The 17,367-nt window shown below is 39.3% G+C and overlaps 2 long non-coding RNA genes across 2 annotated transcripts in view; both read left to right on the top strand.

Annotated features, from left to right (window-relative positions):
* LOC142409210 (uncharacterized) overlaps window positions 1-15,007 on the top strand; it is a 74,961-nt gene extending 59,954 nt beyond the window's left edge. Inside the window, exons 2-3 of the long non-coding RNA XR_012775541.1 lie at window positions 13,813-13,923; window positions 14,998-15,007. This is a non-coding gene — a long non-coding RNA (uncharacterized LOC142409210). The remainder of the gene's footprint in view (window positions 1-13,812; window positions 13,924-14,997) is intronic.
* Window positions 15,008-15,072: 65 nt separating this feature from the next.
* On the top strand, window positions 15,073-16,665 carry LOC142408683 (uncharacterized). The gene is made up of 3 exons (XR_012775375.1): window positions 15,073-15,189; window positions 15,422-15,529; window positions 16,609-16,665. It is a non-coding gene; the product is annotated as an uncharacterized LOC142408683 (long non-coding RNA).
* Window positions 16,666-17,367: the final 702 nt, after the last annotated feature.

The following is a 17,367-nucleotide window of genomic DNA, read 5'->3' as shown; positions in this document are numbered from 1 at the left end:
TTGTCACACTGCTTTGCACTCCAGTTGAAGTTGAGCAGCGTTGGAATTTTTCGTGAAAAACAGTTGGTACAGAAAATGTAATATGGACTCAAAAAACATCTCTCTACGTTGGATTGTGTACCATTTCCTTTTTTTCCTCTACAAAAAGGAAAACCTGTCTGTGCTCGTGCTGTTATATCTATTATACAATAGTGTTACTGTTGACGTGTAAATAGTCTTATAATTCATGGGGCGTATGTGTGGGAAGTTTTCCTGCAGGGTCTGATTTATAAGGTGGCTTGCTATTACTTCCTGTACCTTAGACATCTCTGCACTTAGCTCATATGAGTGTTGTGCATGTTAAAAACAACAGGCATAAACCAAGAGCGTAAGGAGTTGCAACAGCTCACCTACAGATAACAGCACTGCTCAGAATCTCTGCAGGGCAATGTGGTTTAATACAAGTGGCTCTCAAATACCTCCTACCATGGTGCGCTCTCAATTCCGGCATACTGTATGACACAGCTTTGGCTAGGTACTTAGGGGAAGTTTACAGCTGTCTTTCACAACACCTGTAGCAGGGGAATCACTGTCAATCCGCAGAAGTGTTTTGAGATCTCAGAAACAGATAAACACAAAGATGAGAACATGTTCACAGAATCACAGAATCGTATAGGTTGGAAAAGACCTTTAAGATCATCGAGTCCAACCATAAACCTAACACTACCAAGACCATCACTATACCATGTCCCTAAGCACCTCATCCAAACGTCTTTTAAATACCTCCAGGGATGGCGACTCAACCACTTCCCTGGGCAGCCTGCTCCAATGCTTGATAACCCTTTCAGTGAAGAAAAATTTCCTAATATCCTCCCCTGGTGCAACTTGAGGCCATATCCACTTGTCCTATCACTTGTTACCTGGGAGAAGAGACCGACCCCCAGGGTCTCTTCAGATTCATTCGTGATCCTACAAAGGAATTACAAGTATTTAGCAATTGTGGGGATGAAATTTGCCCTCTACAAGAATGCTACTATATGTGTGTGCATGTGTAACTGACATCGAGTGTGCTTATGACGTGATAGCCCACTCTGCTGAGCTCTTATTTAAGATTTGTAGGCATAGGACCTCCATAACTACTGAATAGTGTAATTAATTTCTTGACAGTGAATCCTTTGGTTCTTGTCCTTACGTTTAAGAATTTGTCTGTCACCAGAAGAGGCAAGTTTCAGTCACAGAGGAATGAGCTGGTAGATGGGGTATAGAGCCTATGGAAGGAATATGGTGATTTGACGCCTATCCTGGAGTAAAGTCACTAGGCTAAGGGCTGAAAGACCTGTGCCACTCACCCAAGCTATGAGATACAGGGCATGTTAATAAAGGTGTCCCAGCATCCCAAGGATACTTGAGGGGTGAAGGCTGAAGCTGTGCAAGTGCATATCTTCAGAGTGCACATGCAGTTACTCCTCATGAGCAGGATATCTTTGATGTACTAAGGTAGAAACTGTGAGTACTAGTGCTTCCCAAACTTGAACCTGTGGACCACTGTCAGCCCTCATTCTTATGGACACCAGTGTAACCACATAGAACTGACAAACTGGTAAATGTTATTGTTCTGTAGGCTTTGTGAATCAGCTGCGGAGCATATGATATGGCCTTGCAGATCAGAGTTGGGACCTGCTGTTTTAGAAGCCTATCACATACCATGTTGCCTGGCATAACAAAGAGTGTATATGAGCACACTGCGCTTGATGTACATATGCGTAGATGAGTAGGAATGCAGGACCAGCAGGCAGCATCTGGGCAACTGAATCCTCTCGTTCTTGCTCTGGCAGACAACCATACAGTAGATACTAGTTCAGAAGAATCCATAGATCATCCTATGTTACCAGACATCATAATTCTCAACACTTAAGAGAAATTTAAGATCATAGTAAAAGTCTAAAAGCTGGATTTGTAATTTGTCACATGCAGAAAGCAGAAGAGTGGAGGACATTACTAGTCGTCCAGGTCTGTGTGCTAGCAAAATATTTATAAAATTAACTCCTGGGTGATCCCAAGAAGCTGATCATGCCCTAAATTACTGTTGAGGCAAATAAAACCCCTCTGATCCCTGCTAATCTGACTTGGAGGACAGATGTCCTCCTGATCCTAAATCTGATGAATGGCTTAATCCTTTGTGTGTGAGCAGGACACCATTCATCTGAGAATTTTACGTCACTAGGAACACAGCTGTACTCTGTTTACATCCTGGTTTTTGTGTCATCCCATTTCCAGAAACCAAATGATAGACTAAGGAAGGAAAAGAAAATTCCTTTCTGGTCCACACAAGTTAGAGTCTTGAACTGTGAAGTTAATACAAGTGTAGTGCAGGCACCCAGCAATCCAGTTGGCTCTCAAAACTCTTTGCATATGCTTGAGGACTGGATTCCCTAGGAATCACATCACAGAATTAATTTCCTGGATTTAGGAGTTCTCTTAATTTAATTTACAATCCTTTCTGTAAGTATGTCTTGCTTCCTACATTTCTTGTTCCCATGACCACCTTTACAAGGTTTTTCCAGAATTTCATTCTTGAATAAATAAAACCATTCCACTTTCTAGTCCAGACTTATTTGTGACCAGTTTATTGCAACAGATGAATCTGCCAGACCAAATGCTGAGAACTTCTGAGCTGAGATCCTAGGAGGCCAAAATAACCCTGGATCTTTTTCCATATGTACCTGCACCCACTCTAAATGATTAGCTCAGATACATACAATTTTAAGGTCTCTGTGATATCAAAACACCTGAAATTTTGAGCAGGAAGATTTTGAAGGGAAAACAGAAGAGAGGCCTCACAGATCTGGTGTATCTGTTCTCCCAGTTCTCAGCAAGTGCTTAGTTCCAGTAGTCTCTGTCACTTCACCGTGTTTTCCACAGTGCCGTGTCTTGGCTATTTTATGTAATTTCCTTAGACAATAGCTGCCAGTAAATGCACTTACTTTGTCTTCAACTGTTTTTAACCATTTCTAATGTATTTATTAGTGTTTCTCACTGTTGTAATTGTTTCTTTTGTCCCTGAAATTGTCCACTGACTTTAATTAAACCCATGAGCTTAGAAAATTTGACAATGTAATTCTTTTAAATGCAGCCTTATGGCCAAGCAGGGTTTCCCTGCAGCCCTCCCAGCTGTCGTTTTTATAGAGGAAACAGCTTTGGGTGTCATATCGTTAACTGCATTCAGGTACTTTTCTTCAATGGGCATGGCATTTAGTGATAATTGAAATGAACTCATTTAAATGACCAGCTAGTGAAAAACAAATACAAACTAAACCCAGTCTAAGTAAAACCACATTCTTGAGTGTAATCAGTCTTTAAAAAACCCTAAAATTAATCAAGGCCTGTTGTACAAAAAATATAATCTGTACAGATCTGTATGATCTGTAATTGCCACACTTGAAAAGACAGAGTTCTACAATTTGGAATTTTTATTTTCTTTTTTCACACAGGATAAATATCATATCTCATGATCCAAATCCTTTATGTTTTCTGTAGAATACTTGAAGTGAAACAATGCATCTTTTACCAGTGAAAATGGAATAAATGGGTCCCTGAAGGATTTATTTTAAGTCAGATGCATTTGTCATTCTATATTGATAATCTTTGCACTTCGTTATCATATTCAACTCACCATTTATATGCAGATGACACAATCATTTATGGTAATAGATTATACTAGAAGACAGCTTAATATTATCTTCAAGCTGATTTAAATGAGCTTTAAGATCATCTGGCACAATCTAAATTACTATTAAATATTAATGAAACAAAGATCATATTATTTGGCTCAAAACAGAAGTTGGGTAAACTGAACAACTGGCAATCAATGCGACCTTGGAGACAGTTAGCAAATGTCAATTGTGAAGAATATGGATACATAATTTTTCATCATATGACTAAACTATTGATTAGCTGTGAAGATTTGAAAGAAAGCCAAGAACTTTATTTGGGCTCAGAAAATTTGTTGACTTAGGGGAAAAGAAAAGATTTGTTTTCTTGCATTTTCAGTTTGTATTACGTATTTTGGGTTTTGCTGATTGCTGCATAATGTTTGTTAGGAAAGATAAAGCATTTTTAACTTGGTTATCTAGGCAAATTTGCTTTGAATTATACATTTCCTAAACATCACCGTCTGTCATTTTAGCAACAATTGGCAAAAAAATAGAAAACTGTCAACATTTCATTGGTACGTTATCCTTCTACTCTCTCCCTCCTCCTATCCCCTATCTTCAGATAAGTTACAATCTTCAGTCTTCCACATTTTCTGAAATAGAAAAATTAATAAGAAAACTAGTATCTCTACTTCTTCATCTGGAACCGTACGGCTGTGAATTTGATAAAGCGAGTCGGCAGATTCAGGTAGATGCAGTATTTGTATGTGTTTATTTTTACATAGGTCTGATCCTGTGATGTTCTGAGCATGTTCTAGCAGACACAGATGAATTCAATGGCAGTTTATATCAATTCCCAAGATGACAGATAAGGGACTTAGTACTTTCCAGGAGATGTTCTCATTCTTAGAGACTCAAGTTTATAATCCCACGGCGAAAAGGAAAAAAACATGACCTCTGTATTGTTCAGTTTATTAAAAATGCAGAAGACCTCCTCCATTTAAACACTGGAAATCCACCTCCTTTTTTGTGTAGCAAGATGTGTCACACTAATACATCCATTGTCACAGAAATGCCAGCTCTTTTGACATTATAATGAATCTCATGGTATGAGATATTGTTTGTTGTTACCCTCTTTCTGTGCTAGATATAATCAAGAGCAATGTGGAAATGTTTTCTGTTCAGAGCATCTACTATTTCCTCTTAATATTTTGCTAGGTTGTGCTGCATCAAGCTGGGCATGGTTTCCTTTGAGTGTTTGCATTTAGGAAAGGGGTCGCAGCCATTTATTTGACTGTCATCCGGATCTTTGCTACTCTCCTGCTAAAGAGCTTCCACATAGTGTCAGGAGATGGAGTCTGTCGTGGTTTAACCCCAGCCAGCAACTAAGCCCCACACAGCCGCTCACTCACTCCCCCCCAGTGGGATGGGGGAGAGAATCGGAAGGGTGAAAGTGAGAAAACTCGTGGGTTGGGATAAAGACAGTTTAATAAGTAAAGCAAAAGCCACGCATGCAAGCAAAGCAAAGCAAGGAATTCATTCACTGCTTCCCATGGGCAGGCAGGTGTTCAGCCATCTCCAGGAAAGCAGGGCTCCCTCACGCGTAACGGGTACTTGGGAAGACAAATGCCATAACTCTGAACATCCTCCCCTTCCTTCTTCTCCCCCCAGCTCTATATGCTGAGCATGACACCATATGGTCAGGGATATCCCTTTGGTCAGTTGGGGTCAGCTGTCCCAGCCGTGTCCCCTCCCAGCTTCTTGTGCAGCCCCAGCCTCCTCGCTGGTGGGGTGGGGTGAGAAGCAGAAAAGGCCTTGGCTCTGTGTAAGCACTGCTCAGCAGGAACTGAAACATCCCTGTGTTATCAACACTGTTTCCAGCACAAATCCAAAACACAGCCCCACACTAGCTACTATGGAAAAAGGTAACTCTATCCCAGCCAAAACCAGCACAGAGACCTACTCTGACAGCAGGAAAATACACAGGGAAAGAGGAAGATGCAGACATTTAATTTGTATATTTGGGAATGAGGAGGTTTAGAGGGGCAGAGCAGCTGGGGAACTGTAGGCCAGGACAGAAAACTGCGTTAAAAAGGACAGCGAGGGCTAGGATAATTTGATGGGTCTGGGAAAGTCATTGTGGGAAAATTTGTGTAAGTAGGAGGCGGAAGAGTCTAGATGAGTGGAGGGGTAGGTACCCTCTGGGGACACAGGAATAAGGGGTAAAGAGGAAAGACAGAGGAGGAGAAAGCAATGAAGTAGAAGATTAGTGTTGGAGGAAATGAGGCACAGGCAAGATAAAGTTTCTTGCCAAGATTACCAGAAGCTCAGGTCTAAAGGAAGGGTTTATTGGGTGATGAGTTGGGACAGTGAACGTCAAATAGGACAATCTGATGTCCAGTTCATTAGCTTACGGGGAGCAAAGGGTCTGGATAGGGGCTGCTGAAATTACAGATGGAAGAAAGAACAGGGGAGAAGGAAGGGTTTCTATCTTCCCTGCTGCAGGCATTTGAGAAAAGTTGCTGGAATGTCTGTCAGAGCAATTGCAGCGAGGAGGAGATTTGTGTTTTATTTACCTATTTAAAGATATTTTCTAATTCAAAGTTAGTATGTCGCATGTTTCAAGTACAGGTGCCTTCCCTAGGAGATAAAGTAATCAAGCAGACTTCTATTAAAATAACTGGTGAATTGGTTCTAGAATTAGCCTTACAGCTAATTTTAAAAACTAATTCAGCAGATTCGATCTTTGAATTTCTTGATTAGGCAACACCATTTTCCCAGTCCACCTAGACCTGTCCTGGCAAGACACTTAAATCAATTTTCTTGTCCCTTTTTACTGCCAGCTCTCTTTGAAAGGATGGGAGAATCCCAAGAAGGAGCCCTGCTCTGAACAATAAAGCCATACTTTTACAATAACAAAGCCTTGTTCCACACTGTAACCACATCAGGAGGAGGCCCTTTTGAGCCTGTGCATGTTACCTAATGGTAATATAAGGTTCCTAATGAATACAGATACTTTTCAGTGTGATTATTGTTTCTACTAGCCACTTGCTCTGTAGGTAAGAACCAGCCCCATGTTGCAGTCACGGGTGCTTGGGAGTGCTACTGCAAGTTTGGTGATGAGTGAGCTCTGACTTTTGCTGCTTGGATTTGCCAGCACCATTTCTGCCAGATGGGTATGGTGGTCCGGTCAGAGAGTGATGCCGCATTGCATCCCTGGGCTTCTTTTGCATTCCCAGAGCTGCCTTTTCCTCTGGCGTGCAAACCAAAGGCCCTCCTGCAGGCAGGTTTTCTGTCTCGCCCCTGTCTGAGGACAGGAGACCGTCTTTTTTTTACTGAGGGGACTCTTCTGCTCCTGAGTCTGTTACTATTCTTTGTTTTTAAAAAGATGTTCTTTCCACCTCCCAGTGAAACTGAGGTCACCTTCAACCAACCTTTTCTTCTAGTTTGAGAAACCTTCCTCCCTTATAGTCCAATTAGAAGTCCATTGCTCTATTAGCCAGTCAGCTGTGCCGTCTTACCCCACCTCTATCCCACTTCACCCATACTGGTCTTTCCATTATCTGACCTACCAAACATTTATGTATTGCTATCTCTAATTATTCCAAACCTTCCTGTGTTTAAAAATGTATATGCTTGATTTTCCACTTTCATAACTTTTCCCTAAATGTTGCACTTGATTTCCTCACTGGATCTACTCTGGCCAAGGCTTCTTAAAGCATCTACTTGCTATTGGCCTTCAGGACTATTGCCTTAACTACCTCCAGTCATTGTACCTTAAAGAAGCACCCTTTCCTGCATGGCCCTGCTCCTCACAGAGCAGTCGGATCCTTTCCTTGCTATGTAACTGGGAAGCCTGAGCTTTATGGGAAGGGGCAGCCCATGTCTGACTATAGAGATAGTGAAACCACCAGGCTGCACCCCCGAGCTCAGCCTGGCTCACCATTGCACATGAGAAGGAGGCAGTCCCTTCACTGCCAGCCTGCTGACCTTTCTGTTCTGGACTGTCTTACAGTAAATGTTGAATGCTTCACATGAATCTAGAAATCAAAGGAACTTTGAGGGAGAGGGGAAGATAGAGAGAGGGTGAGTGGGCATCTGGATAGCATTTTACTGGTGCTCACATGCCTACTCAAGTCATACATTTTGACAGCGCACTAGCGCTGCTCACACTCCTTTATTATGGAGAAAATGGAAACCTTTTCAGACTGAGATGCTTAAAATAGGCTCCTAAATTGATGCTTAGGCATATAAATAGAAGCAGTTTGATTTTCAGCAATGCTGAGTGTTCTGGTGATGCTGGTGTAGAAGAAAATGCTTTGTGTACAAAAGTGCATTATTAGAAAATGTGGAGGTTCAAGAATTGTTATTTACAGACAACCAGTTAGAATCAGAGTAATCTTTTTTTGGGTCAGCTGGGCTTGGCTCATATTTGGCCTCCATCTTTCATGTTTTTATTGATGATTTGATGTAAAAGTAGTGTCTGTTATTATTAGATATTTATGTCTATCATTTGAATCTAACTTTGTCATGGGACTGGAATGAGAAAGTGAAGGTCTTTGCAAGTTTCGTAGTATCACACTTCTGTTGTGTGCTTTGTAGAGATGAAATGTCTGCTGCCATACCGCACTGATCCTGTGGCTGATTCCAGCTCTCACAGAAGCTGTAATTCACAAGGCTCCTAGTTTTTACCATAGCAGTCCCTGCAAGCCTTTCTAAAGAAGTGCAAGAGTGTAAGAGAAATGTAGCTGAAGTTACTGTAACCTTAGTCTGTGCATACCGCTATCTACATCTACACCCAGAAGGACCTTTTGTTTGTTTGGGTTTGCTTTTCTCACATGGATTCTGGGAGGACCTCACAGTAGAGCATTTGCCTTCCCTGATTTCCTTCTATCTCCTCCCAGTCAATCTCTATGAAGATTTTCTGTAGAAATTACCCTACTATGAAGTGAGCAGACTGCTGTGAGGAAGCACTTGTTTTCACATCTACACTCCACTCCATGCAATACTGTGGGATGGTGAATGGCCAGGATGCCAGATCTAAGCACTGATGAATACACCCTCAGATTTACCTGATGTTATGTGAGTTATTGGCATATCTGCCTAAATACAGGTTTTAGCCCCAAAGCTTAGTCACTGAAATGGATTTTCGAGGTGTCTGGGAATGCTATAAAATTACAACTTCTCTTTAAAGTCAGTGCCACGGAAATTGTAACTATGAAATGCAGTACAAAAATCAAACCACTCAACAGAGGACTCTTTGCCCTGTCTGTGTGAAAGACAACCTAGTAAAATGGATATATTCCATAACAGCAATTAAAAATATGGTGGTTTTTCATTTCCTTTGGAAAGTGAAAGCAACCTGAGGTAGGTACTGGCAAGTATGAGTCCTAAGTTGTTTCCCTCCGAAACTTCTGTTTGGCTCTGATTAATTCCTCTTTTAGGATCTCCTCTTTTAGGATCATGAAGACTCTATTTCCATTTGTTTTTTGTTTCTTCTTAGAACAGATAATTTCATACTGCAGCCTTCACTCGCATAAGTAGTTGAATCCATGAGGTTATTTGTATTAGTGTGGCCTGCAGATTAGGGTCTTAAAACAGAATATAACCAAATAAATCATAGCTCAAAAAGTTACAATTTTCATATGCTTAGCATAATCTTTTATAGACAAATCTTGTTGTATTCCTTCTATTAATGCAAAACTTCAGTTAGATACTGATCAGCTGACTTGTACTCAGGAGTCTAGGTTATTCTCTAGGTAAAGATTCTCATCAAATACAATGTCACAAGAACTTATTTTCTTGAACTTAAGAATATTGTATTGTAAGATATAAATATATTCTATAGAATCTATGTATCCGTAGAAATAATGGATAAGAGTTCTCTCATATTTCCTTCACATGTTTAAAAATGTTCTTATGTGGTAGAATTCTGACAATATTTTGTGTTTTATTTGAAGGGGTTTGGGTTGTTTGTTTCCTAAATGTTTAATGACAAGTTGAAGATCCCTTTTCAATGTTATAAAATTTGAAAAATTTTTAAAGGAAAAATATTTCAAGGAAGCCTTGGAAGTTCACAAAGAGGTTATAAAGAATGTAAAATGTTGTAATAAGATTTATAGTCATTTGCTGAAAGCATTTAAATATATTGACCCTTGTGTTAGTATAGGCCTTTTATTATTAAGTGAATACATGCTTCATTTTAATTGCTTCTTTCATGTAAGAGTGATTTTATGAACTTGAGCTTATAATGATTAACTTTGAAATCTTACATATCATGGGCAGTTGAGATAAACTTAAATTTAGATGAAAGAAAGGTGAACCATTTGCGATTCAAACAGGGACATAAAACAGATGATACTGATTGTATTGGTGGGTATAGAGCTAAGCCATATCCCGGGAGTGACACCACACAGACTGCAGGGCAGGGTTTCTTCTGGCTCAGATCGCTGGGAGCCCAAACCAAATAGTTGCATCACTGAGCTCAGCAGGAATAAACCAGCAGACCAATGGCCTGTATTAACGTAGATTCTGTAAAAGACATGAAGAGGACCGTTGTGGGAATGGTCAGACAGCGAAGTCCAGATCCCTGAACTCTGCTCCTGGCTCCCTATGTGTTATGGAATGTCTCGGTGCTTCTGGTTTCCATTTATGAAATGAGACTAATATTTATTTACTTTTTCAAACACTTTAGGATCCAGAATTGCTTGAAATTAATAGGCTGTTTACAAGCCAAGCTCCGGCAAATCTCCTTTGTACTTCTGGCATAGGAGTCACTCTGGCAAGGAAGTGAGGTTGGGGTGACCTGACGTACCCTTGTAGTACTGAGGGAGCTCAGGGCTGCTTTACAGTTGATACATACTGTCCACCAATACAGACATAGTATTTAGTGCGGAGCAGCCCTGAGACAGCTGTGAGCAAGAGTGAGGGCCTTTCGGCACACTAGGGGTGAAGTCATCTCTGTGCCCGCCCCATTGCTGCGTGCACAGCGGGGCCGTAGGTGGGCAGTGGGGACCCTACCCACCTGCTCTGCTGGGGAAAGGGCACCTCCCCAGGCCAAGGGGTTGAAGAGGATGAAAGGTGAGAAATGTAGACAGTTAAATGAAGGTGAAATGCTGGAGACTGCCAGGCAGACTCTTTTGGAAAAGGCTGTGCTGCATGCAGGGTTTGTTCATAACAAACTGGGCTGCAGCCACACTGTGAAAGTAAATGCCTGTCCCCCCACAAGAGTTTCCTTCTCCCTTTGAGAAGCGTTGCCTAGCACCAGTGGCCAGAGATGCTGAATGGCTCCGCAAAGTTACGAGACTTGTCTTTTAAACCTCATGGCTCTAAAGTGATATGTTAAGCTCTTTCTTGTCTGATGGTTTCTTAAACTTTTTTGGGCCCTGACTAGGCTTCTTCGTACATATCACCCCTTAAAACCCAGTGAGACCCTTGGGGACCTTGCATCCCCTTGTACCTTGAGGAAGAATGTGCAGAGATCATGACAGCAGGCAGTACTTGCCTTCATGTGGTCCCCTCCCTGCTCCCAACAATTTCATACTTCTGGGCTGCTTGGACCATGGCTGCTGCTGAGTTTGAGCTCTCCTGTCCATTCCACCGTTGTTCAGTGGAGGCAGAGCAACTCAAGCAGCTACTAATGCAGATCCTCTGATAAAAGGCATCATGGAAATGCAAAAGATGATACTGTTAGTGTGCTTAAGTAACAGTACTGTTCAAAGTCTCACATGATAAATGAGCTGATTTGTAATTCTTCTTTCTCTTTTCCACAAAATAACAATCTTCTGTTACAGTGGAAATATTAATTAAATTGAAAGTTAAATTGCTTCTTCATTTTCTAATTCAAAACCTTAAATAGTGACATTAGGATCATTCTACAATAACAGGCCAATATGATGTCAAAGGGAACATTGCTTTTCCTGGCTGTTGTTTAGTAGTGAAAAAAACAGCAAGAACTTGTTTACATGCAAATGTCATCTGTATAAAAAGCAGGGAAATGCTCTAAAGAGAAGATATTATTACAAAGGCATAATTTTCCGGAGGCAGAAAAAACAGAGGAAACATTTTATGGTCATCAGCAGTCTCTCCATAAATCTGTACCATCAGGCATGCTGTGAGGTTGGCATGTATACTGGTCTAAAAAAAGCCTCGGACCCTCAGCCTGGAGACTAAGAAGAAGGGGAAATGCAAGCAATGTGTCAAAGAATTTGCCGTCTGTGCTGAGCAGAAACCAGATGTTTTTGCTAGTAATTATTATTATGATAATTCATTTAAGCAGGAATAAAATAGGGCATGATTGTTTACTGCAGCCTGTTTTCCCTAGACAGGCTGGGAAATGAGAAAAAAAATCTCAGAGGTTTTACTCCTGGTTAAATGAATAATTTTTTCATTTAACCAGGAATAAATATGGCAACAAAAATAGTTTTCATACATATTGCACAGTAGCTGTGAGTATACATCAAACACTTTTTTATTTGAGAAAGTCGCTAGAGACTGTTGAGGAATGTTAGGGAAGGTCACTTTGAATTTTTTTTTTTTTACACATTTTGCCTCCTGCTGAAACGGGAGCTGAACAGTGGAAAAACTGGAATGTCCAAAGACTGGCAAAGAATTAGGAATAATCTACCTTGGCAAGTCCAGGTGGTCATTTCAGGTGAGAATCATCTGTTGGGAATGAATAGTGCAGGAAAGCCTGTTGTGAGCCAGGCTTCTGTAGGTTATTGCAGGATATCCATTGGATTTTGCTCTAGCATCTCTTACAAATGTTGATTTCAGATGTGTACCAAAGTTTAGAATTATTAAATCCTTCTCAGTTTCTGGTGTTTGATTAGGAACTCTTAGTAGGCAGAAAGTCATTTTTTTCCTCCTCCTCACTCCCACAGGATATGAATAGCTACCAGTGGTTTTTTTATATAGGTTAGAGAATAGTGTCAAGCAAGCACTCAGCAAATAAAAATCTGGTTGATCTGTTTAGTCTGAGGAGAAAAAGCACAGTTTTCAGCTGCTAACCCTTCTGCAAGCATTAAGTTGGAAGCTTTGAGAGAGTTAAATAAGTCCTATAGAAAAATTAAAATCTAAACAGAGTCTGGAGGAGTTTAATCGAGCAAGTGCATTATTGGGAGTCTCTCTGATGGTGAGGGTTAATTTATCACCCTGAATCCAATCACTTTATAAAAAGCCAGCGTGGGTTTCATTTACTTTGATGAGGTTTATTGCAAGATTCCAGAAAATCAATTTTACTGTGAGCCATATTAAACCCAGGGGAATATAAACACTATATGTACTACACATAACTTTTTGTTATTGCTTACTGGATCACTGGGGAAATTATATGTTTACCATGAAGAAGGGTTATGGCTACGTTCGTTGTCTTGGGTAACTCCCAGCCTGCCCATCGTAGTGAAATAAAAAAAAATGGTAGAGTTCAGAATCAGCACTTAACTTGTCTTCATATAGCCTGAGGTATAGAAACGCTCAGCAGTAGTGACTTGATTTTGCAAAGGGCTTTAAATAACTGTTACGTTATATACTATCACTCTATCCTTTCGCAAACATGGTAAATGCAGGCAATACATATGCTGCTGCTGGTCGACCAAGCCCAGGTAATTCTTGCTCCCAGAGCTTCTTGAGATACAAAGGCAGAACTGACAGGCAGTTAACTTGGAAATGGTCAAGTTTGATCTGCTGGTTAGGGACTTTGAAGAAAATTTGCAGTTTGCAGGAATTTCCGTTGTGTGTTTTCTCTCTTCCTGTCTTCTCTCCCTATCTGTTTTACATACTTGTTGAATTTTATGTGAATTAAAAAATGATAGGAAAGTAATTTTGCATAAGAAGATTATGTTCCCTCTGGCAATAGTAGGTTAGAAACTCATTTGGGGTTGCACTGAATAGACGGTTTCCTGTTTTACAGTTTTGTACATATCAGTAAGGTCATAACATCTGTCAATTTTTGGTAATTTTTTTCTCCTTATCAGGCCTTCCAGATTATGACATACTAGTTATGTTGAAGCTGGCATAATGGACTAAAATTAGTGGTTTTTACATGAGGAAACTTAGATTGCAAATAAATATACAGAAGTCGTTTCCCATATTAAAAGGCATCAGAATTCAAGAAAGTGTCTTTCAAAATCAGGTGTGTGTAGCCTGTTTCATGATGATTTTAATCCTTTTTTTTCCCCAGTGTTGGGCTCTGTTGTACTATGACAGGAAATAAGCAGCTCTCCATAGCTTCAGTGGCTAAAGTGAAAGAGCAGAGCAATACATCTACCTATCTGTCTGTCTGTCTATCCATGTGAGTTTCATAAGAACTAAGATGGGATATCTGAAAAGTTCTAAATGCAGTTAAATACTCAGTTTGGTCTAGTTTTTGAGGGAAATGGAGAGCCTAACTACATTATTAACTTTTGAGACTTCTTCCCTAAGATGTAATGCATGTTAATGTTTGTAGTTTTATTTGCTCATCGTATTTGGTAGTGTCGTGATCATAAAGCTCTTGCTTGGGCCAAACTCCCTGTGAAATGTGTTTGGAGTAAGAGACGAAAGAAGTGAGATGTAGCTGTTATTTAAAAGTATAAAGTCTATTATGGTTTATAGATGGTTGTAAAAATAATGTAACAGTAAATATGGAAAAACGATCTCCCAAAATACTAATCTTAAAATTCCTTCTGATAACTATGTACCTATGTATGTTTATTTAGGTGTTTCCAAGGGATTGCACATGTATGATTTGGAAGAACAATTAACAAAATTTGATTCACAGCAATATTGTCAGTAATCTTTTGTCTCTGTGTATGAAAAAAGTTATTCTTTTTAATGATCTATTCTACTAAAATTTCATATAATGAAATTTTAAAAAATCAGATGACAGACTAACACACCAATTCAGTAAAAGAAAAATTATCATGGACTGTCATCATCTTGTTGCCACTCTTCCCCTTCACTGTCTCTTGTATGTCTTAATTTTAAGTGTGAGCTCTTGAAGTCTCGGCCCTTTCTTTCAATGCTGTCTTGCAATTGTTTTTATTATGCAACTGAGTAAAAGTGTGAAAACAAACAAGAGTGGTTAAAAAGGAATGAGCACTTGTTCTTATTTTGTGTTTTTCTTTTGAATCTAGTCACTGGGACTTTGGTGCAGAGTGAATGTCAGAAAAAGGATGTGGATTTGTTGTGGGCAACCCTGGATTTGGGTTTGACTTTGCAAATCCAGGGTAGAGTGTGTGGCTTTGCGTTCTGAACTTGCTGAGTTCATTTCAGATTAGATTTAGCTCAATGGAAGGGAAATCAGGCTGAAATACCAATAGCTTTGAATATCCTATCCACAACATTTCTTGGATTCTTTACAGTCGTGTTTTTTCTTTGTATACAGAGCGTTTGAGCAAGTACAAACTAGCCTAGAGCTGGTGAATACCACAGAAGATGCTTTCTGAATCTGGAGCTTGACTATGCCCAACTCAGATATATTTCCGAGAGTACATCATGTGGCTGAGGGGAAGTCAATATCTTCAGCAAATGAACAAAAGCATGAGAACCTAACACCGAACACATTAAAGGTGTTCTGGTATTGATACCTATACGTATCTGTTCATTTGTAATATCTAAAGACTAGTTTGTATGCATGTGGATGTCATACACCACACACAACAGAATGGCAAAAAACCTTTAGTTTTGGTAAAATATTTTGTTCTTTCCTTCATTCTTTTCTTTGTATCTGTGCACCAAGGAACTAAATTATGCTTCAGTAGCTAAACAAATTATGCAAAATTATACACCATGAATATTTTATATTCCAGAACCCTGAAGCAAGGACTTCCAGTGGCTTTATGTCGGCAGCAACCTGTGTCATACCCAGATGAATTCCACAACTGATAAGTTCCCCTTCTTCCTAAAACTTTACTCAGGTCTTTATTTTATTTTTTTTCTTTGCATTTCTCAGTGATTATTAATAGGAATGTCTCAAGGGTTTTATTGTATGTAAGAAAATGGAAGTTACTGCAGTCAGCCTTCTTTCTACTACTGAATGAGGCAGGGAAGTTATTCCCTTTATAATTCTGAATTTATTTAAAATTTCATAGACTCATATAAAGAAAGTAATGTGGCAAAAACAGGACTAAGTTTAAAAAAACTAGCTAAACCACACTTCATCTGATGCTGGACCGCACCTACTCTGATATATCTCTGTTTTAATTTTTTTTTGTATGCTAAAGTATATTTCCTTAGGAATATATTTCCCCTTTTTCTGTAAAACTTTAATTACAAAACTACGTAGGTTTGTGTAGGGCAGACTGTAGCTATGGTGCACTGGAAAATGAGAGCAGTTTATAGAAAATATTTGAAATTTTATTTAACTAGTTTTAATTAATGATCTCATCCTGTTTCCATCTAACACTAAAGAGCTGGCATCTTGAAATCACATGCGTCTGCCCCTGAAGTGGCTGACAAAACGGAAATCTTGTAATTATAACTTAACAAGGATTCTTTGGCACTGCTTACTGGTTCCTGGGATGCAGAGCCTGTGGGTTAATGCCATAATTTTGACTCCAAGTGGCACTGAAACGGGGGTGTGGGTACATTTCAGTGTGCTCATTAATCTTCAATGTGTTCCAATAACTATATATCATATATTGGCAAATGCTGGAGTGGGATTGTAATTTTGGGGGGTAAGTGTACTATTTACTGTTCATTTAATACCACTAACTTTTCAAGAACATGACTCATAAAAAGTCTCCACTAACTCATCCAAAGAATCTCAGCTTATTCTTGGAAACAGTTTTGGGGGTAGTGTACCTGTTTTCTGTCCTTCTCATCCGTTCCATGCCTTTTGTTGATGCCAGTATAGTTCAACATAAAGTGAAATTTATCAGTTACAATAAAAATATTCACTGCCACAGGTAATGCTAACATATTAAAACATTTATGCTTTTATGTCGTGCCTACTGCTGTAGTATTTCAGTATTAATCTATTTGTCCTCTTTTACAGTTGAAATTGAATGTGCCATTACAGATGATGACAGAGGTCCCTGTTTTGAAAGATATTAGAGAATTTATTTGATTTAGGTATATACTGAAACATTTCCTTTAGCTGGAGCTGTAAAGAGTAGCTGTATGCTGTGATGTCTCTGGCTTATACTTGTTCACATGGGTGTTCACCGCAGGTATGGCGCATGCCAATCAATTAGAAGACACTTCGTAGCTGCAGTACTCCTAGATTTGGTCTCCTTATTTTGGCAAAACTTGCAAGGATTTTTAGTTGAGTGAAATGTGTATTATTGTTACTGTCTACTGGCCATCATGAATAGTATTATTCCAAAATTAGTTAGCCTGTGTTATTAGGTAAACAATAAACAATATAGATAACCGTCTCTTACTGCCTGACAGATTGTGTATGCCTATCAGTTTAGAATCCAATATATTTATAGAAAGGAGGAACAACATACTTTGTTTCCATTTTGCAAAACTAATCTATGTTTACGGAAAGTGTGTAGCTCAACAGCCTTTCTCTAAAAATGATTGTGCATTTTTCTTTGTGCATTTTAGTGATGTTATGGCTTAGGTTTGACTATTCAGTGTTTCAGGGGAACATAAAAAATAGAATTTATATTGTTCATTATTTTTACAGCTCAATGGAAAGTGCAAATAACATTCATAAAACATAGATGGCCATATAAAATTATAAAATATTATTGATGAATTAACGTGAGATCTTGATCATATGAACACGATGTTTCCCTTTTTACTA

Source organism: Mycteria americana, chromosome 4 (genome assembly GCF_035582795.1).
Source record: "Mycteria americana isolate JAX WOST 10 ecotype Jacksonville Zoo and Gardens chromosome 4, USCA_MyAme_1.0, whole genome shotgun sequence".
NCBI lineage: Eukaryota > Metazoa > Chordata > Aves > Ciconiiformes > Ciconiidae > Mycteria > Mycteria americana.
Note: the sequence above shows the minus strand (reverse complement) of the source record. Positions and strands in the feature narration are given on the sequence as shown.